The sequence below is a fragment of the Nyctereutes procyonoides genome, unplaced genomic scaffold (assembly GCF_905146905.1).
Source record: "Nyctereutes procyonoides isolate TBG_1078 unplaced genomic scaffold, NYPRO_anot_genome, whole genome shotgun sequence".
NCBI lineage: Eukaryota > Metazoa > Chordata > Mammalia > Carnivora > Canidae > Nyctereutes > Nyctereutes procyonoides.
The window spans coordinates 38,849,762-38,874,155 of record NW_026575135.1 but is presented as its reverse complement, the minus strand read 5'-3'; the positions used below and the strand labels follow the sequence as shown (position 1 = coordinate 38,874,155).

Genomic DNA, 24,394 nt, shown 5'->3' with positions numbered 1-24,394 from the left:
AATGTCTATACCACCCAAAGTAATCTATACATTCAGCTCAATCCCTATCAAAAAACCAACAGCATTTATCACAGAGCTAGAACAAATAATCCTAAAATCTGAGTGGAACCACAGAAGACCCCACATAACTAAAGCAATCTTGAAAAAGAAAAGCAAAACCTGAAGGCATCACAATTCCGGACTTCAAATTGTATTACAAAGCTTTGTAATCAAAACAGTTTGGTCTTGGCACAAAAATAGACACATAGATCAATGGAACAGAATAGAAAACTCAGAAATTAACTCGCAATTATATGGTCAATTAATTTTTGACAAAGGAGGGGCACTTGGGTGGCTCAGTGGTTGAGGGTCTGCCTTCGGCTCAGGGCATGATCCCGGGGTCCTGGGATGGAGTCCTGCATCGGGCTCCTTGCAAGAGTCTGCTTCTCCCTCAGCCTATGTCTCTGCCTCTCTGTCTCTCATGAATAAATAAATGAAATCTTTTTTAAAAATGGTTTTTTGGGACACCTGGGAGGCTCAGCAGTTGAGCATCTGTCTTCAGCTCAGGGTGTAATCCTGGAGTTCTGGGATCGAGTCCCGCATCAGGCTCCCTGCGTGGAGCCTGCTTTTCCCTCTGCCTATGTCTCTGCCTCTCTGTCTCTCATGAATAAATAAATAAAATCTTTTTAAAAATGTGTTTTTTTACAAAGGAGGAATGAATATCCCATGGGAAAAGGATAGTCTCTTTAACAAATGGCATGTGAAAACTGGATAACTACACACAAAGGAATGAAACTGGACCACTTTCTTATAGCATATATAAAAATAAATTCAAATGTATTACAGACCTAAATAAGAGGCCCTGAAGCCTTAGTATCCTGGAAGAGAGCACAGGAAGTAACTTTCTCTGACATTGGCTATAGCAACTTTTTTCTAGATATTTCTCACATAAAAAGATGCTCAACATCACCCATCATCATGGAAATGCAAATCAAAACTACAGCGTAGACCCTACCCACTCCTGGATTCAGGAGCTGCCTTCAGGCTTCTCCTCCGCGAATGAGTTCCACACCCTAATGTCCCGACCCCTTGCCCACTGTGATTGCCAGCAGAGGCCTGAGAGGGGTTGCCACCCAGGATTTCTACTAGCCTACAAACAACAGCATGGCAGACATCCCCTCCAGCAGCTAGCTCATGGCCACTCACGATTACTACCAGCACTACTTGGGTTCTACTTCCAGTTACAGTTCCTGGGGAAGCACCTGGAGAACCTGCCCCTCACCACCCCAGTCTCCCCATGGCCCATCAGGGTCACTGGTGGGCAAGCTTCTTCTTTAGAAATCCCCATTCATGGCTACAGTGCTGGAGTCCCCAGAATGCTCAAAGTCTTCTCAGGCCTCCAGCTGCACAATCATCTGTGACTTGGCTCTGGAAGCCATCAGGAAGCAGTCCTATGGCCAGCTTGGCAAAGCCAACAGCAAGCCCCAATCCTGAGTGGGCCATCACCAGGCTCTAGGCTCATCAGAGTCCCCCTTCGCCTCCTATAGACTAAGATAGGCTGCAGCAAGCAGTAATACTTGGGTTCTTTTATATCAAAACAGCAAAACACCAAGAAGGAAGTTGAGAGAACCCCACTCTGTACTATCCAAGCCACACGCAAGCCTTCATGAAACCCTGTAACTGTGTACCTTATACCTAGTGGAAAATAAACTCCAAGCAGCCAATAAAAAAATACAAACAAAAACAAAACAACCTGCATGCAGTATCTCCTCACATCTGTCAGAATGGCTAAAAACAAAAACACAAGAAACACATGTTGGTGAAGATGTAAAGAAAAAGGAATCCTTTTATACCACTGGTGGGAATGCAAATGGTGCAGCCACTGTAGAAAGCCACAGTATGGATGGAGTTTCCTCAAAAAGTTGAAAATAGAACTACCCCATGATCCAGCAATTGCACTACTAGGTATTAATCCAAAGAATACAAAGACACTAATTCAAAGGGATACATGCCCCCCCCCCCACTGTTACAGAAGCATTATATCCAGTAGCCAAGCTATGGAAGGAGTCCAAGGGTCCATTATCTGATGAATGGATATATACATGTAATGGAATATTATTCAGCCATTAAAAAGAACAAAATAAGTAAATCAGAGAAAGAAAAAAATAATAGGATTTATGGAATATATGTGGAATTTAAGAAACAGAACAAAAGAGCATAGGGGGAAAAAAGAGAGGGGCAAACCAAGAAATAGACTCTTAGCCACAGAGAACAAACTAATGGTTACCAGAGGGGGTGGGCAGAGTATGACTGATAGGTGATGGGAGATTAAGGAGTGCACTGGTAGTGATGAGCGCTGAGTAATGTATAGAATTGTTGAATCACTACATTGTACTCCTGAAACTAATATTACACTGTATGTTAACTAACTGGAATTAAAATAAAAACTTTCAAAATATGTGTTTTCTCTATTTTTCATATTTTCTCCAAGGGGTGTATCAATTTAACATAAAAAGGAAAGCCTTTTACTACATGAGACAGAAAAAAAAAAAGGCATATAACAGACCCAAAACATGAGATTTCTCATAACTGAGGGAAAGGATACTCACTTTCCACAACTCTCAGTAATTTCTCTTTATACTCAGGCACCATGGAAATGCCAGAGGAACTGGGGTAAATATTTTTATTTTTTAATCATATCATCTGGGATCCCTGGGTGGCGCAGCGGTTTGGCGCCTGCCTTTGGCCCAGGGCGCGATCCTGGAGACCCGGGATCGAATCCCACATCGGGCTCCCGGTGCATGGAGACTGCTTCTTCCTCTGCCTGTGTCTCTGCCTCTCTCTCTCTGTGACTATCATAAATAAATAAAAATTAAAAAAAAAATCATATCATCTGGAAGCAGTCCAATTCACTAAAAATCAATTCCCAGAAAACTATTTCAGTGAATCGCCAAATTAGAGCAAATTCGTTTTCAGGAAAAAATAAAAGGACCTAAAGCTGCATTATCCAATTGTTGGATAAAATATACGCAATTCATGTTATAAATAGCAGTGCTGACAGTGAGTGGACGCTCCGTGCTTCTCCTGAATTTAACTGCTTATCATTTACCAGGAAAGAGTTCAGTGATTTGTAAGGCTGTTTCAGTAAAGTGTTGACACTCACAAGTGCTCCTGAGAAAGAAGCTCTTTTTCTTACTTAGATGTTAAAACAAGACAAAGGATTGGATACTCAGATCAGGCTCACCAGAATCAAGGATTTTTTTTTTTTTTTTTTTTTTTTTTTTGCCCTTAGGTGTTATAAACAGCAGGGAGAGGCCCAGGACCCCTGATTCAGCTTCCCAAGTCCTTTCTTGTGTTGTTTGTCAATATCTAACATATGCAATCGTCACTTACACCAAAAAAGCTGTCTCTGGCATCAAATATCTTTTTTATTCCTATAGTTACATAGCTGTGGCTGTCACACTGGCCCCAGCCCACGGGAGGCAGGGAGAGACTGGGGAGAGAGGCCGAGCACCCTAGATGGACAGCTGGCAGGTCTAATAATCAAGGGAACTTAACTTACAAGGCTTGTCTTGGGTGGCCATGAGACGAGTCCATCTCCACACCCGGCTGCCAGTCTTTACAGTTTATAGAGGTCTCAACTGGGTTTCAGTTACATATTCAGTCCAGATGATCTCAATAACACATTGCTCTCTCCAGGCTATGTCCTTAAAGCAGCTCCAGCCACAGGAATGCTGGGCCGAACGTACACTCCCAGGACAGGAGAGGACAGGGGAGGACAGGGGAAGGGGTCACGAGCCTCGGATCGCTGGAGTCCAGCTGGAGGGTCAACCAGCAGTGGTGTCCTCTCGATGATCTCCCCCAACCATAGCTTATGTGACTTTTTCCAGGAAGCCAGGCCCCATAAATCCATAGATCCTGGTCTGTTTACCATAATCAATTCTAGACAGACCAGGTACATTCTGCTATGCTAAAAATATTCCACAATTAAGACTCTCATCTTAGAAAGCCATTAGGGCGGCTGCCAAGAAGTCTGTCATTAATATGTTTATAAAGACATTTGACCAAGACATCTTTCTTGCCAGGGAGTCTCTCAGGAAAAGGGAGACTGGGTTGCATGCCTATGCCACCTTCCCAGCCGTCAAGAGAAAAACAATCTGTATTTATTTGCTTCTTTTATTAAAAGCTTTTCTTTCTCATTTCAAAAAAAAATTTTTTTGAGGCAAAAAAATACAGATAATAAAATAATTTTTAAATGTTTAAAGTACTTAAATCAACATAATTCCTCATCCCTCTGGATAACCATTAAGACACTGTGAGATATTTTTTCCATCTTTTTAATAAATGTGTAGTATTAATGAAATGACATCAGGCTAATGGTCCTTGAGACACATATAAATTATAAACAAGACGGGGAGGGGGATAGATTTCTAGAAGAGCAGTGAAAAAAGCTCTGCAAACCTCCCCAATGAAACAATTGTAACTAGTCAAAATTATTATTTTTTAAAGAATTTTATGCCTCTAGAAATTCTCCTAAGAGCATACAACACTTTAAGAGCCCTTAGAGAAATATTTACTCGAGAAAATCAACTAGATCTCAGTTAGAATAGCAAGAAGTGGTGGCATTTCCCTTCCCTCCAGCCCAACATGAAGGAGACACTAACGCAGCGGGTGCAGCCCAGCATATGGGGTGTCCGAGTGCCCCAGCTCTCAGTTTGGGGCCCCAGTATCTCTCTGGGAGAACCAGGCCATCGGCATTTATCCCCCCCAACTTGGTTTATGTTGCAGAAGTTCTATCCCAGGCAAGAATAGCTGAGAGGTCCAGGGCTACTTTCCATCACCCTCAAAGCATTTAGACAGAAGCTCCATCCCAGGCAGAGCAGGAGAGGCAAGTTGAGAAGACCACACGCTACTCCCCCAAGCAGCACCCAGCTCAGCAAGCAGGGGCATCCTTCAGAGGGACATAGACCATGTCCCTGCCCCAAGTTGTACAGCAGTTGAACATAGACCTTGCCCAGAGACAAACTGTAAGAACAGAGAGCTTAGAATCTCTCCCTGAAGGAATGATTTTATTTGGAACAGGGTATGGGGAAGTTTCAACCCCGGGGCACTGTGGGAGCAGTGGAGATTTTCATGGTAAGCACTTAAGAGAAGGCTGGTAACTTTATAAGAATAATAAGCTAAATGGTAGTGGAAGTTAAACAGAGAGAAGGAAGGGAAAAGACAGCTAAAAATAACCCTCTTGGATCAAAACAAAACCTCAAATCCTGACCTCAAAGACTTTTACTCCTGAAGAAGGACTCAAATTTAGTTAGATAAGACTGTAGACCAATTCAGATCCCAGCAGAGTGTTCCAAACAAGAGAGCAACCAGCTCGATATGAGTGAAGACTATTAGCTGGGTGTATAACCAGCAGAGGGGACAGGCTAACAGGGAGATGAGGGGAGAGATAGCCCAGGCCAGCCCTGCTAAAGCTACTGTCATCCCACAGGGACCGTGGGCATGCCCAGGGCTATACATCAGACGCTTTACCCTGGAGTACGGAAACTTCTAGCTACGTCACCAAACAACTAAAAAAGAAATGACACATGAAAGTAACTTAAATCCAAAGGGACAAAAGAAAAGAAGCAGAAAGTAAGTAAAGAGGGTTAACGTAACAAATACTACCTGTAAAGGGTTATAAGGCCTGATCTATGAAAACTGGCCCTTCAGTTGACATTCTAGCTCTATGTTCTGGAGACGTGATTAAGGTAAGGGGTCTGACTCCACAAGGCAAATACAACACCAGGTGGGAGGTGCCTCTTCTGGCCTCTTGCACTGAGTGAATAAAGGCTGGACTGTCACCCCAGCCTGGCTCTTGTCTTAACCTGACCACCAAAACACCTGATTCCTCAACAGGTGGAATGTGAATTATGACACTAAGCGTCCATCCATTTGGGCAACTGTAACAAAGATACCAAGGACTGGGTGGCTTATAAACAACAGAAACTTATTTCTCACAGTTCTGGAGGCTGGAAAGTCCAAGATCGAAGTACTGGCAGAGTCTGATGAGGGCTCACTTCCTAGACCACCTGCTGTAACCTCATAAGGCAGAGGAGCAAGGGAGCTTTGTCAGTCTTCTTTTATAAGGGAACTAATTCCATGCATGAGGACTCTGCCTTCATAACCTAATCACCTCCCCCATGGCATCATCCCCTAATCTTGGGGGCAGGGATTTCAACCTAAGAATTTGGGGGGAGGGACACAGCTATTCCGTGTATAGAGATAAGCGATGTTGTTTAATGATTCAGATGAGCCTTGGCTGGTAAATTTCATCTGGGTTGGGGAAGGCTGTAAATGAGCTTTATTTTTTTTATATTTTTAAAATTTATTCAGTTGAGAGAGTGAAAGAGCCAGGGAGAAAATGAGCAGGGGGTAGGGTTGGAGGGAGAGGGAGAAGCAGACATCCCCCACCATCGCAAGCCCCACACTGAGCAGGGAGCCCAACAACAAGGGGCTTGATCCTAGGACCCTGGGATCATAACCCAAGCAGATGCCCATGTGATTGAGCCACCCAGAGGCCTCTGTAAATGAGCTTTAAATCAGAAAGGGAGGTGTAGATTCCCTTGAGTATGGTGATTCTTTTTTTTTTTTTTTAAAGAAAGAAAGATTTTGTTTATTTTTATTTTTATTTTATTTATGATAGTCACACAGAGAGAGAGAGAAAGGCAGAGACACAGGCAGAGGGAGAAGCAGGCTCCATGCACCGGGAGCCCGATGTGGGATTCGATCCTGGGTCTCCAGGATCACGCCCCGGGCCAAAGGCAGGTGCCAAACCGCTGTGCCACCCAGGGATCCCCGAGTATGGTGATTCTTGTTAGTGGAATGTCCTTTAGAGACCTAGAAGCTTATCGAGTTGTTATTTAAAAAAAAAAAAAAATTAGCCACTGTCAGATATGAGACGTCCAAGCAAATGGCAGCTCTGGCCTTGCCTGGTGTGGCTCTTCTGTCCTCCCCCAGAGCAGAGGAGCTGCAAGGTCTCCCACCAGAGAGGAATGCCTGATACTGCCTTGCAGATGAGCTGGGGCTCCCGACCAACACCCCCCAAGCAGCCTGGGCCAAGGGCATTCCTGGCTGTCTAGGCTTTCAATGCTTAGTTGGCTCTAACAAGAACCCCTGCTGGACCCTGAAGACACACAAACTTTTTACTATTACTTTACATAAAGCAAATCATACCACAAAGGCTTGCTTTGCCCGTTTTTACCACTTAAAATATGATGGCCATCTCTCTGGTGTTAAATATTCTATATTAATTTCAATAAACTACATAATATCCATGGGGTGAATATACCATAATTTACTAAACCTGGTGTTGGGCATAAAGGTTTTTTCCAGTTTTTCTACTATTTTGAACCACACCCTAAGAAACAAGTATGATACTAAACAGTTTAATATACACATGATTATTCCAAGGATATATTCCTAAAAATGAGAAAGCCATTTCTATCCTGCCTGGATTCAGGATAGTCCTGAAATTTCTACAGAAAACCTTCTATGACTATTTCTTTGAAATGAGTGCTTTTACTCAGCTCTTTCAATTCACTAGGTAAAGGCCTTTAGCCATACCTATTTTTTTCAATTACCTGGTACTGGATTTGTAAGATTAACTAAGTAGTAAATATCATTTTCCAGAAATTTTCCATAGAATAAATCCACTTGATCCAGGCAAACATACTGCTTAATAGCTTTATAAATCTAACAGCCATAGCTTTTTAGTTAGAGTTAAGGAATAAAATTAATTTTATAGCCCATACATTTCTTTTTTCTTGCCAGTAAAATTGAAACAAGAAGAAGTTTCTTTGGTTCCTGGAGCATGTTTATAAACCTCTTCTAAAATTGGAAGTAATTTATGACTGAATGTTTTGTACAATACAGCTGTGTATCCATCTGGCCCTGGTGCTTTATTACCTGATATGTCTTATAGGGCACTTTTAAAAAATTTCTTTTCATCCACAAGGCTTATTTAATTTCCCTTTGCGTCTGGCCTCAATAACTCCAAAACTCTATTTCATCCTCATGGCAAACACACAAAATAAATCCCATAATCCTGCAAGCAATCTTCCAGTGATCATATTTATAAGGTCCATAAATAAAGGAGAAGCTTTGAAAAGAATTTTTCTTATATGTAGAATTTGTTCAATCCCGTGCATGAGCTAAAAACTAACTGATATTGAAGTTGGTTTTTGTCCTAAGTGGGAATATTCCTTTTTAGAATCATAGATCTATCTGGAAAGAAATTGCCAACATCATACAGATGTTTCTTCTCCAAGAAAAGACTTTCTAAAAAGTTACTCACCATATTTTGAGGGGCAACACCAGCAGGTCAGTTAATTTAATAAGCGTTTATCAGGCTTTCTCTGACTTTTGAGCGAGTAGTAGGAAGAAAACAGTGATCGCCATTGGTTCCAACAAGACTGACATGGAGGACTATCTTGTGGAAAGACCAGGAATCCTGAGCCATAGCTGCCAGGTGTACGCTGTGATTAATTACCAGAGTGGGAAAAAAATTTTTTAAAAAGACTACTAGAGTGGACCAGTGTGGGAGGTTTGGTACAGGCCCCAGTCACTGTCTTTGAGGACCCTCACTCCCACACTCCTCTGCTTCTCGCCTTGAGGGCACAACCATGAGAGAAGCAAGAGGAGGAAGTCATTTTTAATGCCTAATGTAAGTACAAATGAAGGGAACCCCTATCCACTGTGAATGCAAAATGGCAGTATACTTGTGAAATGGCATATCCTGGATCTTGAACTCAAGCAAAACCTGAGAAAACACAGCTAATTACCTTGGAGACATGGTGAACCCAAGAGATAGAGGCTGTGATCTACTTGGGTCACTCCACTGATCCATCTCCCACAGTAAAATCAAACTACCACTTGGTCTCAATGTCAATGGGAACTATGGATCATAGTGATCCCCCCAAAAAGTAGGTGTATTGACTGAATTTGGAGAAGACGGAATTGGGTGTGTGAAGGACTGCTTCCTACAGGTCTTCCTACAGGGCGTGTTAAGGACTGCTTCCTGTAACACAATGTTACACATTCTAAAGAGAACCTGACCCACAAGATTGAAAGCCACCTATTTGAGTTTTGTTTAGTGTTCCTAGGCAACAAGGAAAAGAAATTTGAAATTATGAATTATCCATAACATTCTCTTCAACTCAAAGCATCTAACTAAATAGCTAATCATACCTACCATTATTTACTTAAAGCTTAGATTATTCTAAGCACACGGGTAAGCATATCGTGAGTGATATCTCATACACTAAGTATCAAAACCAGCAGAGTATGAGTCAAGTAGCATAAGACTATATAATTCTCCCTAGATTTCCTTTGGAGCAAGAACTAGGTCTTATTTGTCTTTGCGTCTGTGAGATGGTACTGGGCTTACAGTGAGCACTCAATAAATCTTAAACTAAATGATCTCAAGCTAGAATGAATTCAAGCAGCGAAAATTCCTCCAAAGAGAAGAAAGTCCTACAATTTTGGCAGTAATTCAGTATTTATTTTTAGCAGTGTAAATGACATCATAGAAAAGTTCTATCCCCTAGAGTATATTATTCTATTTGCTTTAAATATGCCATCTCAGAATACGAAAATCAAAGCCTGAGCCTATTCTAGGATCAGCATTCAATTTGACTTCCTTGCTAAGGGGGGACTTGTCAAGCTTTCCCGCAGCAAGAATAGTCCCCAAAGCACATCCTGCAGAGTACCTGTTCTAAGGGACCCTCCTAGGTGGTGTGCACAATCAGCAATGCCCTTGAATGGGTTCTGTGGCAGATGAGAGTGGCTGAGAACATTTCAACCAGTTTCTTTGCTGGGATACATATTGGAATCTTTACACTGCCCTAGGTACACTGTAAGCCTCCCCCAGAGAGGATCCGGGCCGTGGCATTTCTCAGATTCCTTGGGCAGGGAGTTGCTTTTTCATGATACATCTCGAGAACCGATGTTTTCCTGAACCCACTTTGGGAAGCACTGGCCAAGGTGAGCCGTGCCTCTCCACCTACACCTCCAGTGGCAGTCTTTAGGTTCTGTTTTCCTAATTGACCATCCATTTGTAGTAGCTGGGACTCTTCTGCTTGTGGTCTAGAATATAAAGAGAAGAGACAAGAAACTGAGTGTTCCAGAATTGTCACTTCTTGAGCACCAGTTTCTGTTGAGGTGGCTTAAGAAATGCCTTTGGAGGCATTGGGAACTATGGCAAAGATGAAAGGACAATTGAGACAAGAGAAACTGAGGACAACCCAGGAGAAGAAGAGAAAAAAGGAAAAGACAACATAATAAGAAGGAATATTTGGTGAGAAGGGAGGTGAAATCACAAACAATTAACACCCACTTTAAGGGCTCCCTGGGTGGCTCAATGGTTTAGCACTGCCTCCGGCCCAGGGTGTGATCCTAGAGTCCTGGGATCGAGTTCCGCATCGGGCTCCCTGCATGGAGCCTGCTTCTCCCTCTGCCTGTGTTTCTCTCTCTCTCTCTCTCTCTCTCTGGGTCTCTCATGAATAAATAAATAAAATCTTTTAAAAAACAAAACAAAACACCCACTTTCCACAGTAACATGGTGGTCCCAGAGCTGAGTTCAACTGAAGCCATTGGAAAGAGGGTGTCCCCGCAGGAGCGGCTGACCTATGGCCTGTAGCCTTTTCCCTCGGTCCTCAGCCTCTCAGCCTGAGCCTCCTGAGCAAGGGAAGTCATCTACATACGCAACAAACCTTTACCATCCCTATGATGTCTTCTTAATGTCCCTCACTATCCATTTGGCTCTAGACTCTCAGATTCATAGCTGTGCAGAGTGTTCAGGAGGACTCAGAGGCAACTGTCTAGGCAAGTGACCCTCAGAAATGGGTGTGTGTAAACACCGTTCTTTATCTGAAGAGCATTAAAGGTAAACCACCAACTCACCTGTTCACTGAGGCTTCCTGGCAGGAGGGACAGTCTAGGTGATTTCTTGGCGCCTGTCCGCTGTTACTAAAGTATTCGTATCGCCCTGAATCAGATGCTACCAAGGAATTTGAAATGTTGCCTGCAACAGTGACACCCGGTGGCTGCTATGTCCTACTGCATCCACTTAAGGCAGGAAATACGGCCTAGATTATAAGCAACTGATATTTGGTGACAACATAAATGTATTACATGGATTCTGGAAAAGAAATTCAGAAATGTTAAGATTTAACAACTTCCACTCAAAGCTTATGCTTATGCTACTCACTATATGAAAAATTATAACAAAAGAACTATTGTGATATAAGTCCTGTCCCTACAGGGGACGTAGCCAGGGAAATATCCAATTATTTTGCAAGGGGTACAGTCTGTCTGCAAGTGATATTTTAAGTGAGATTTGTTTTCCATGATCTGCTCCAAAATCCCCTCACCCACACACCTGCTAAATGAGTGGCAGCCAGGTGACCCTGCCCATGCACCGAGACTTTAGAAATGAAATGGACAACATGCATTCTCTCCTGAGAACTGAGGAACTGGGATAATAAAAAAAAAAAAAAAAAACAAAAACAAAAACAAAAAAAACCCATCATTTATCTGGAGAAATGAAGATAGAGCATCCCACGAGGTAGGTAGGCAAAACGGGCGCAGTATGTGACAAGGTTTTGAGGAATCAGGGCCTGAGTAGATACAAAGAATGTAAACAGCATGCAAAGAGAATAATGAAGCAGTAAATCAATGGAGGGAGAGACAGACAGAAGCAGCTCCCCTTGGTTTCTGCCCTTCTGTGAGCCTCATTTTTAAAAAATTTCATTTATTTATTTATTTGAGAGAGAGAGTGTATGCCCATGAGGGAGGGGAGGAGCAGAGGGAGAGGGAGAAGCAGACTCTGAGCTGAGTGGGAGCCCCACGTGAGGCTCAATCCCATGACCCCAAGATCATGACCTGAGCTAAAACCAAGAGTCAGATGAGTAACCGACTAAGCCACCCAGGTGCCCCGAGTCTAATTTTTCTTTAATTAAAGAAAGAAAAAAAAAAAGTCACAGAGGTAACTTGAGTGATTTCCAAGGCACAAATGGAGTCCTGGATCTCTTAATTAAAATATCAAGTCTTTCTTACAAATCTGAATTGCTTTTCATCCTGCACTAATTCCTCAGTACTCTTGTTGCCTATTTTCCTTATTTATCTTCAGTGCTCACCAGGGCTGATAGAAAGGGCTTTTCAACTGAAACAAGATTGGACACTTTGCTTCCATGTAGTTGCATTAAAGACTCAGCCATCTGAGAAAAATACAACCTAAGGATTTCTCTGTAACTCAGAAAGGCCCAAATCAGTTCTGCTCCGGTGCTTGTTTAGAGTCAAACTGAACACATTCAAATCCACTCACCCATCTTCCCTGTCTTGCCCTCAAGACCCATTCTCCCCCATATTGCCAACTTCCTCCCTAGCACCCAAGCCAGAAAGCTAGGACTCATTCTAGATCCTCTCTCCTGCCCTACATCCGTTCTGGGGTTACCAAATTTGTTTAACTCAGAATTGCAAAACCATAAATCTTAGCCACTCCTCTAGACTGTTTGTGTCCCCCCCCAAAATTAATATGTTGAAGCCTAATCCCCAATGTGTTTGTATTTGGAGATAGCGTCACTGGCAGGTTCTTAGGTCATGAGAGTGGAACCCTCAAGAACAGGATTAGTGCCCGTATAAAAAGACGCCAAAGAGTTTGCTTGTCCCTCCCTATGAGGGCTGTCTATGAACCAGGAAGACCCTCACCCCAACCACAAACATCTGGATCTTTGACTCCCCAGCCTCCAGAACTATGGGAAATGAATTTCTGTTGTTTAGAAGCATTCTGTCTAGAATATTCTGGTATAGCAGTCCCAATAGACTGTGACAGCCACCAACTTGCTTTGTGTAGTCTTCTTACCTAATGCTTCATTCGCTTGACCTACAACAGGAATGCTTCTTAGATAGTTAACACCAAAACCTAATCAGTTCTACCATCATTGTTGACAGTCAAGACCAACGGGCATTTTTCCTATTGTAAACTGATATAGCTCTAAATCAAAATTATTTTGGCCTAAGTCAACGTTTATTTATCCAACATATAATGTGACTAAATAATACACATCAGGCACTCCGCTGGGTATGCCAGTAACAAATATGAATCAAACACCTTATTTTAAAGAGACATACTTTCAAATAAACTACAATTCGATGGTTGGCATGCTATAATAAATGTCTGGATGAAAAATACCAGGTAACACAGGAAGAAACAATGACTTCTACCTAAAGAACAGAGATGAGAAAAGAATATTAATGTTTAGAATTGAGAGAGTAACACAAAAAAGTGTTAGGAATATAATTTGGGCCTGTTGTAATTTGGGCCTTTCCTTCCTGAAGTAAGAAGGAAAAAAAATGATCCTAATACATGATGTATGTGAAATAAATCCTAATACATGATTTATCTGATTTGTGACTGACTGCATATAAAATGTAAATAAACATTATTTCCCAGCTAGTCAGTACCCTCCCATAAGAACAGTCGCAAAATAGGGGGGAAATGAGATTTGACTTTCCCAAGGGGAAGGTGGTAAGGCCAACAATTCTCTAAGTTCTCTCAATGAGAGGACCTGGAAGCAGAGTGGGTAGTCCATGTGCTGACCTGTCCTCAGGTGCTGTCCTCCACTGACCTGTGCCCCACCCTCAGTCAAAATGTCCTCAATGTTCATATGCTCATGATAATGGACAGAGTATCTGGAAGCCTTGTGTAGAGACAGAGGTGTGCAGGAACAATCTTGCCCACTGACCAAGACAGAACAGAACAAAGCAGTGAATCACTGAAGAATTTTTCCGTGGATCAGAGCTGTAGGAAGCAAATAAGCACTGTCACACTGTATTTTCCTTGTTGGTCAGGGTTGTCAAAATGGATACCATGGCAAAAGGAGACAAACAACACAGCATTTTCACACCAAGACCATTTTCTGAGAGGAACAGACAATATACTATGCCCCATGTTTTCTCGTCAGGTCAAGGCCATCGTAGGAGGATATTGGCCGTACTGATACCTAAGTCATCATAGACTCTTCCCAGAACATGCTAGCAGTACAGTTTCTTTACTCTTGCAAACATCACAGTTCCCAGTACATCAAACACAGTGACTTAGAATCGTTCGAAAATAATCCAGGAGAAGAGAAGGAGGGAGAGGCAGAGTGTCAAAAGTCTTTATTTGAGATGCTACATTGAGTCTGAGGTAAACTAAATCAAGTGACTTTTGGCCTCACCTCTGGAGACGCTATGTCCGCCAGGTAAGGGAGCCATCTTCCTCCTCTGGGGTGAGCATACGACAATTAACAAAGTGATATGGAATTTGAATACAAAATAAATTGTGCTGGATCTCACATATGGTGCCCTAAAAATGTCCAAAATGATGTCATCCAAGGGGGGGGGGCAGCGCCTGCAATTAGATGGATGAGGAAGAGGCATTTGAGAAAACAGATTAATGATGCCTTTGACACAATCAGCCTGAGAGGAATACTGGTTTCCATGACAACCAAACCACTTAACCTAAATTAACAAAGCTGTTAAAAAAGAAAAACTTAAAAGATGGGGAGGGGAAACCCAGTGCATCCTCTTTGGGGAAATTAAGCAGCCTGTCCCATCAGCGCCTGTGAGAGGTGTGTGTGTGTTAACTACATATCCGCAGGGTGTGTATTCTCTTACACTCCCTGGTTCCCAGTAATTAGTTTTCAGAAGCAGTCCAAAGATGTTGAGAAATTGCAACTAATTAGTGCAGTTTTCTGATAGAACGGCCCTATTATCCCGATGCAGCCTCAGCCAGGCAGCAAGGATAGGGAACAGACAAAAGGCCGCTCTTGCTTTTCCCCAACTTCGTGTTGATGTTCACAACATCTTCCCAGAACCACTTTCTCTAAATCAGGCAGGTCAGGCTGAACTCTGGAATTTCATTTGTGGCAGGGAATCCCTGCTTTTACAGAGAAACGCATAGGCCATTCACAAGACAGTGTTCAAATCAAATGATAGAACATGTATGCATTATTGAATGTCTCCCGTGTCGTGAAAGAAATTGTATTTTCCTGGGCTGCTTTTAAGACAGTGTAGAATTATCCCCCAATTTTTCTGGGTCTGAAACGGACTTGTCTGAGGAGGGGTGGACACAACTGGAGGTGAATCTATCAGAGGGAGACAAGCGGGGAGAAAGCAGGGCAGTACATCTCTCTTAGCTTGAAATTCTGCATTACTAATTCCAACCCTGGCCCCCCACTCCGACTGAGCCTGAAGATGACTGAAAATGGGGACTTTGCCTCTTTGTTGTCTCTGTTAAAAATATGTCTGTATGGATAGTCGACTGCTGACATACGCAAAAAAGAGAAAAATAGAAGCCCTAAAATATTGAGGCAACTGTCAAGTTTTTGCATTTCTGATAAGTGATTCTCTGATTTTATGAGAAAATAATACGTAAGTATTATAATCAAATAAGTTACAATAAACTCTTGTTAACACATATGGTAGTCCTTCCAGTGGATGCCTGAAACCATGGAGTACCAAACCCCACACACGTGATGTTTTTTCCTACATGTATATACCGATGATAAAATTTTATCCATAAAATAAGACGCAGCAAGAGATAGATCAACAATAATGACTAATATTAAAGGAGAATGATAATAATATACTGTAATGAAATTTATATGAATGTGATCTCTCTCTCTTAAGATATCTTATTGCACTGTACTCTGCCTTCTTGTGAGATGACACAGTGAGATGACAAGATGCCCAAGGGATGAGATGAGGTGAGGGCAAGGACATGGGCACCAGGACACAGCATCAGGCTACCACTGACCTTCTGACCATATGTGATATGTCGGGAGGAGGATCGTCTGCTTCCAGCCCAGGGTTGGCTGTGGGTACCGGAAACCGCAGAAAGCGAAACCATGCAAGAGAAGAACAAGTGTATTAAATTTTATGAAAAAAGGATAAGGTGTGAGGATTTTTAAAAATCAATCTCAAGGGGATCCCTGGGTGGCGCAGCGGTTTGGCGCCTGCCTTTGGCCCAGGGCGCGATCCTGGAGACCCGGGATCGAATCCCACGTCGGGCTCCCGGTGCATGGAGCCTGCTTCTCCCTCTGCCTGTGTCTCTGCCTCTCTCTCTCTCTCACTGTGTGCCTATCATAAATAAATAATAAAAAAAAAAATTAAAAAAAAAAATAATAATTTAAAAAAAAAAAATCAATCTCAAGTTTCTATCAAGTTAAATTTTATTTATTTTTTTTTTATAAATTAATTTTTATTGGTGTTCAATTTACCAACATACAGAATAACACCCAGTGCTCATCCCGTCAAGTGTACCCCTCAGTGCCCGTCACCCATTCCCCCCACCCCCCGCCCTCCTCCCCCTCCACCACCCCTAGTTCATTTCCCAGAGTTAGAAGTCTTTATGTTCTGTCTCCCTTTCTGATATTTCTCACACATTTCTTCTCCCTTCCCTTATATTCCCTTTCACTATTATTCATATTCCCCAAATGAATGAGAACATACACTGTCCTTCTCCGGTTACTGTGGCCAAGTTCAAAAAGGGTGTTGCCTGAGTTCTCCTCTGGGATTTTGATGGAATCTTGTCTCACATTTAGATCTTTCATCTATTTTGAGTTTATCTTTGTGTATGGTGCAAGAGAGTGGTCCAGTTTCATTCTTCTGCATGTGGATGTCCAATTTTCCCAGCACCATTTATTGAAGAGACTGTCTTTCTTCCAGTGGATCGTCTTTCCTCCTTTATCGTATATTAGTTGACCATAAAGTTCAGGGTCCACTTCTGGGTTCTCTGTTCTGTTCCATTGATCTATATGTCTGTTTTTGTGCCAGTACCACACTGTCTTGATGAACACAGCTTTGTAGTACAACCTGAAATCTGGCATTGTGATGCCCCCAGATATGGTTTTCTTTTTTAAAATTCCCCTGGCTGTTCGGGGTCTTTTCTGATTCCACACAAATCTTAAAATAATTTGTTCTAAGTCTCTGAAGAAAGTCCATGGTATTTTGATAGGGATTGCATTATACGTGTAAATTGCCCTGGGTAACATTGACATTTTCACAATATTAATTCTGCCAATCCATGAGCATGGAATATTTTTCCATCTCTTTGTGTCTTCCTCAATTTCTTTCAGAAGTGTTCTATAGTTTTTAGGGTATATTTTGAGAACCATTTGAATGGTAAATGGTTCTCCAACCTTTTATTTTCAGGTTGTAGGTGTCCTTCTGTCTAAAATGAGTCTCTTGTAGACAACAAATAGATGGGTCCTGCTTTTTTATCCAGTCTGAAACCCTGCGCCTTTTGATGGGGTCATTAAGCCCATTCACGTTCAGAGTTACTTGAACTTCTTCTTAAAGGGGAGTTTTAAGAGTCCCCCTTAAAATTTCTTGCAGAGCTGGTTTGGAGGTCACATATTCTTTCAGTTCCTGCCTGTCTTGGAAGCTCTTTATCTCTCCTTCCATTTTGAATGAGAGCCTTGCTGGATAAAGTATTCTTGGTTGCATGTTCTTCTCATTTAGGACCCTGAATATATCCTGCCAGCCCTTTCTGGCCTGCCACGTCTCTGTGGAGAGGTCTGCTGTTACCCTAATATTCCTCCCCATGAAAGTCAGGGACTTCTTGTCTCTTGCTGCTTTAAGGATCTTCTCTTTATCTTTGGAATTTGCAAGCTTCACTATTAGATGTCGAGGTGTTGAACGGTTTTTATTGATTTTAGGGGGGGATCTCTCTATTTCCTGGATCTGAATGCCTGTTTCCCTTCCCAGATTGGGAAAGTTTTCAGCTAGGATTTGTTCAAATACATATTCTGGCCCTCTGTCCCTTTCGGCGCCCTCGGGAACCCCAATTAAACGTAGGTTTTTCTTCCTCAGGCTGTCGTTTATTTGCCTTAATCTGTCTTCATGGTCCTTCAATTGTTTATCTCTTTTTTCCTCAGTTTCCCTCTTTGCCATTAACTTGTCTTCTATGTCACTCACTCGTTCTTCCACCTCGTTAACCCTCGTCGTTAGGACTTCTAGTTTGGATTGCATCTCATTCAATTGATTTTTAATTTCTGCCTGATTGGATCTAAATTCTGCAGTCATGAAGTCTCGTGAGGCCTTAATGCTTTTTTCTAGAGCCACCAGGAGCTGTAGAATAGTGCTTCTGAATTGGCTTTCTGACATTGAAGTGTAATCCAGATTTTGTAACTCTGTGGGAGAGAGGGCTGTTTCTGATTCTTTCTTTTGAGTTGAGGTTTTCCTTCTAGTCATTTTGCTCAGTGCAGAGTGGCCAGAAACAAGTTGTATTGGAACACGGGGGAGTATCACTGGTCCCTCTAGCTGGTCTTCTGGGGGAGGGGCCTGTTGCGCTGATTCTCAGGTGTTAGCACTTGGGGGAGCTGCTCTGCCCCTGCCTGCTGCAGGGCTCAGCGGGGGTTGTTTACCCCGTGGGACCCAGGGAGGAACAGCAGCAGTTGCTATGGCAACTCTGGAAGCCTGGATTCAGCCTCCGCAGGAACTATGGGGCTCGGGGCTCTCGGTTCTCCGTCCGCAGGGCCTGGAGGCTCCGGGGCGGGGCCGCTGATGTGCTCAGCTCGGGGCAGGAGCGTCCTTGCTGTCCTGGGCCCTCCCGGCCTCTGCCTGTCCCGGGGGAGGCCGGATCCTGGGCTGTGTCCCGGCGCCCTGTGCTCCGGGGCCTGCGCTGTGGGATTCGCGCTCCCGCCCCGCAGCCCCCTCCGCGGAGCCGCCGCCCGAGCCCCTCCGAGCTGCTCCGGTCGGTCCCGCCGTGCGCGCTGCAGCCCTTAGGGAGCTCGGAGCACTCTCCCGGGCGCAGGTGTCTGTTAGTGTCCCCGGGAGCCCGAGGGCATCCCCGCCCTCCTGGGTCCTGCTCCAACTCCCTGCGAGCCCCTTTCCGCCCGCCCGGGAAGGTTGGTGCAGCTCCTGCTCCTCCGGGACGGGGCTCTCCTGTCCTGGGGACACTCGCCCCGGCCTCAGCCCGGCTCCTCGCGGGGCCCCTCCCCCTCGGAGGCCTTTTGTTCCTTTATTTCTTTTTCCCCGTCTTCCTACCTTGATAGAAGCGCGAACTCTTCTCACTGTAGCGTTCCAGCTGGTCTCTCTTTACATCTCAGGCCGAATTCGTAAATTTTCAGGATGGTTTGAAGGTTATCTAGGTAATTTGGTGGGGACAGGCGATTTGGGGACCCTGCTCTTCCGCCATCTTGCCCCTCCTCCTCAAGTTAAATTTTAATAACTCAATCTAAAAGATAGGAAATACGCAGAGTGGATTTTTTTTTTAACAAGGAGTATGTTGCACACCCACACAGCATCTATGCAGGTTTATCTCCTGTTTCACAACTTCGTTGTAAATTTGACTCACATTTTGCTTCCGATGCTGGAGATAAGAGAAACATCACTTTAGCTGAGAAAGAGAGGCACTGTTAATGTGGTAAAAGAAAAAAGTACCTCGTAGCTTAAGTTTTTGCCTTGCACTTTTCACATGTCTTTGATGACTTTTATTTCTTCCTCCGTATTGTCTGTGCATTTATTCTTCTGCGAGTGTCTCAGAATTTTTCTTAGAACTATTTACCATTTTTAAATTCACCATTTTAAAGTGTGTAATTCAGTGGTTTTTAGTAGATTCACAAAGTTGTACAACTATCAACACCATCTACTTGCAAAATATCTTCAGCCCCAAAAAGATATCCTATCTTCCTTCAGAGACACTCCCCAATCCACCTTTCCTCCAGCCTCTGGAGACCAACCTACCTTCTGTGTATTCTGGACATTTCTTCAGAGTAGAATCATGTCGTATGTGGCTTTTGTGTTGGGCTTCTTTCACTTAGTATGATTTTTTTAAGATTTGTCTATGTCTCAGTACTTCATTCCTTTTTTGAGTAACATTTCAATGTATCCACATTTAATCCATTCAGCACTGGAAGGACATTTGAGTTCTTCCTACTTTTTCACTATCTAATGCTGCTATGTACAGATTTCTACGTGGCCATATGCTTTTAATTCTCTTAGACATATACCTAGGAGTAAAAGCACAATATTTTTGTTTCATGATGTCTTTCCCACAAATTTTTTATTTTTGTTCTTACATTTAAATTCCTATCTATATAAGGATCAGTTTCAGCATTAATCTTTTCCACTGTCCTGTCATTCCTTTTGTAAATACTATGCATTTTCCATTTTAGTAGCCTTATGTGTTATTAGCTCATAGAGCAGGTCACTTTTAATTTTTCCTTTCTTAATTTCTCCACTATCATTGCCTTCTTACTCTTCCCTGCCCACTTTACCATCATTTGCCCTGCTACTTAATTGGGAATGAGGAGTCAATTTGGGAAAACTGATCTATATCCTTCACAATATCTCATTTTTCTACCCACCAAACATGGTATCTCTTTTCTTTTATTTTCTCTACTGTATCTCCGATTAAGATGTTGTGGCTTCCCTCACATAGGGCTCACCCATTTCCTATGAAGGGAATAACCTGGATAACTCTAATCTCTGAGTAAGTGACATTAGGACTTAGTTGATGAGAGGAAGTTAGCCAAGCATGGTGGACCTGAAGGAAGATCACTGTAGGCACAGCAAATGGTGAGGGCAAAGGCTCTGAGGAAACACAAGTTAGCACATGGGAAGAACGGAGAGAAGGTGAGGACAGCCAGGACAAAGTGAGCAAAAAAAATAGAAGAAAAGAAGTCAGACTTAGGCAGATCCCAGAGTAAATAAGGCCTCCGTGGTCATGTAAGGAATGTGAACTTGTGCCTCACACAAATAGGAAGTCATGAGAGATTTTAAACCATGCATTGAGGGCAGCCCAGGTGGCTCAGCGGTTTAGCACCGCCTTCAGCCCAGGGCCTGATCCTGGAGACCTGGGATCGAGTCCCATTTTGGGCTCCCTGCATGGAGTCTGCTTGTCCCTCTGCCTGTGTCGCTATCTCTCTCTCTCTCTCTTTCTCTCTCTGTCTCTCTCTCTCTCTCTCTCTCTGTGTGTGTGTGTCTCCCATGAATAAATAAATAAAATCTTTTTTAAAAATTAAAAAAAATAAACCATGCATTGACATGATCTAGAATAAAGGCAGCTGGTACCCTAGTCCAGTTCGGAAGCGACTCTCTCTATGTGGCCAGCGCCAAGACTGAAGAGCCACAGGAAATACCTGGGTGTGGGGAGAAGCTGGTCCATAAACACTCACCTTTTCTGAGTGGGCTTCTCAGGACCACTAACCCCTCTCACCACACACAGGCCACCAAACTGCTCGTACACTTATGCTGGAGGCTGGTACTGAAGCCACCAGTACCACCAGAGGGAAGTTCAGATCCCAGGAGTACCCATTACCCCTCTGCCCACTCAAACGTCTCTGAAAAAGCCCACATGAGGACAGTAGCCACCAACACTTCTGGAAAAAAGCTGTCAGCAAATACCGTTCTCCCAACTACTTATTTATGCTTCTCCCTCAAAGCTGCTACCAGAGGGGATCCCTGGGTGGCTCAGAAGTTTAGCGCCTGCCTTTGACCCAGGGCATGATCCTGGAGTCCCGGGATCGAGTCCCACGTCGGGCTCCCGGCATGGAGCCTGCTTCTCCCTCCTCCTGTCTCTCTCTCTCTCTCTCCTCTCTCTCTTTCTTTCTCTCTATCATGAATAAATAAATAAATCTTTAAAAAAAAAAAAAAAAGCTGCTACCAGAAAGAGCATTGCAAGATGAGGGTTTCCACTACATAGAAATGACCCAGAAGTCACTGAAATCACCCACAAGCCCTAAGGGGTTTGTCGTGGCCTCTTATCCAGCTGGAAGCTGCCATCTTCACAGCAGTTATAGCCTTGACCTCATTCCTTGCTGTTTCCCCAACTGTAAACCACAGCAGGCACACAAGCACAGGAAGTACCACCGCGCTCCCGTCCTCTCACCTGGCAAAGAAGCTGAAGCTGCTGCCAGGCTAAGCAGGCCTCTCCACAGTTTGATCTGTTTCAAATTCTAGAGAATTGTTATTCAGATGCATCCTAACCGCCTTCTAGTAGGCCTTCCTGAACTGAAGAAGCCCGAAAGCTAAAAACTACATTTCCCAGATATCCTTGCAGCTACAGATCCAGGCACCAATTCAGTTGGACACCCTAACAGGAACTTGAAGGCAGAAGTGAGGCAGACCCATCTTCCTGTAATTGGGGGCTGTTTCCCCTGGCAAGTGAGTCGTAGAGACAAGGATTTTTCTGCAGCAGGTTGTGTGTACCATGTCTAAAGGGCAGGTGACTTCCTGATACCAGGATTACAGCTACACAGCATGATTTTTTAACTTAAGGTTAAATGTGGTAGCCTCTTAATTCTCCACCTTCCTGATTGTGTTGAGCGACTCCTGTTGAGTCGCTTCTTTTTGTCTCCTGGAGTCATTTCTGGATGCCCAGCCTGGAACCTACTTGTCCAACCATTCCAGTCATTTCATAAGCACCTGGTTTCCTGGACAATGTCTTATTCTTCTTAAAGTACCTAGAATGCTGGGACGCCTGAGTGACTCAGCGGTTGAGCATCTGCCTTCGGCTCAAGGCGCATGATCCCAGGGTCCTGGGATCAAGGCCTGCATCGAGCTCCTTGCAGGGAGCCTGTCTTTCCCTCTGCCTTTGTCTCTCTCTCTCTCTCTCTCTCTCTCTCTCTCTCTCTCTCTCTGGGTCTCTCATGAATAAATAAGGGTTAAAAAAAAAAAAAGTACCTAGAGTGCTGAGAGAGAGAAACCAAGAAATAGACTCATAATTATAGAGAACAAGCTGATGGTTACCAGAGGGGTGACAGGTGCAGCGTGGGGTAAAACAGGTGATGGGGATTAAGTAGTGCACTTGTCATGATGAGCATGGATGATGTATGGAATTGTTGGATCACTATTTGAATACCTGAAATTAATGTAACACTATATATTAACTAATGTGAGGTGAAATAGAAACTTTAAAAATAATTTAAAAATTTAAATAAAAACACTTCTATGTTAAATAAAAGTACCTAGAACGCTTTCTGTTGGACCCCATCTGATATTCAAATAGCAACAAGCAACCATAAGAGAATCAGCAAGGGAGTTATCTCCTCAGCAATCCCACACCTCCTATTCACTGGGCTAGTAAGTCTATTTTGCAAGGATTACTGTCCTAGAGAGGAAATTGCCTACCTCTCCTTGTCTACGCTCAGACTTAGTCATCTATCAAACCTGAAGGAGCCTCCAAGCTTCTCTTCTCTTCTCTGGCTCTTCTATGTATTCTACATATTAAATGCCCATGCTTTGCCAAGGCTGTTTGTAAGAGATTACAAAAGTTCTCAAAGTCCCCAAAGCAAATTCTTGGTATAACAATAATCATGGCAGGGACCAGGAAGTAGTCATCCAATTGTCCCTGCAGATCAAATCTATGTTAACTCTGAAAGAGGAAATGAGCACTTGAGTGTTTTGCTCCAAATGGATTACAGCAGAAGTGGACTTGGGTGTCTGCCTGAACCTGCTGCCTCTCTCTGCAGCTCTAAAACCAAAAGAAGACTTTCAGCAGTGCAGCCTCCTCCCAAGAGATGAACATCATGCAGCCTAAGGCAGGGGGAAATGTGGGAAAGCCATAGGGCAGCCCATCTAATCTTGAAGTGAAATGTTTCTGCAGAAAGCACACACTCTACATGTGTGTGTCCGTGGGTGTATACACGTATATGCATGTATACACACTTTATATTGGTAGGGTCCTTATTAGGGGAAAATAAGGGGGTGCCTAGGAGGCTCTTTCAGTTAGGAGTCTGCCTTTGGCTCAGGTCATGATCTCAGGGTCCTGGGATCCAGCCCTACGTCGGCTCAGTTCAGCAGAGAGTCAGCTTCTCCCCCTCCGTCTCTCCCTCTCACTCTCTCTCAAGTAAATAAAACTTTTTAAAAATAAAAGAGGGGAAAAATATCTCCTGGAGCCTTAGAATTCCAAGCAAATGCTACCTGGCAATGGAGACTTTTTCCTTTGGCTAACAGGCTGCCATCTGAATTGGTTTAAGTCTATCTATAGGTTTTAACATACAAAATAAATTATAGATAGATATATGATATGATATAGATATAGATATAGATATAGATGAGATACCTCAAGTTCGTTAGAGTGAGTTTAATTCTGTTAAATTAGGAATGAAACTTTTTTTCAAAAGATTTTTATTTATTTATTCATGAGAGACAAAGAAAGAGAGGCAGAGACACAGGAAGAGGTAGAGTCAGGCTCCCTGCACGGAGCCTGATGAGATACTCCATCCCAGGACCCCGGGATCACAGCCTGAACTAAAGGCAGACATTCAACTGCTGAGCCACCCAGCACCCCGAAACTGGGTTTTTGAGAGGACTGGTTGGGTGTATCCCTGTGGTCTGCCCTTCTGAAAAGTCAGCCAACTCTAAATAAGTGCCATGATGACCGCTA

The 24,394-nt window shown here is 43.3% G+C and overlaps 1 pseudogene; it reads left to right on the top strand.

Annotated features, from left to right (window-relative positions):
• Positions 1-1,143: 1,143 nt before the first annotated feature.
• On the top strand, positions 1,144-1,495 carry LOC129494593 (pancreatic progenitor cell differentiation and proliferation factor-like; annotated as a pseudogene).
• Positions 1,496-24,394: the final 22,899 nt, after the last annotated feature.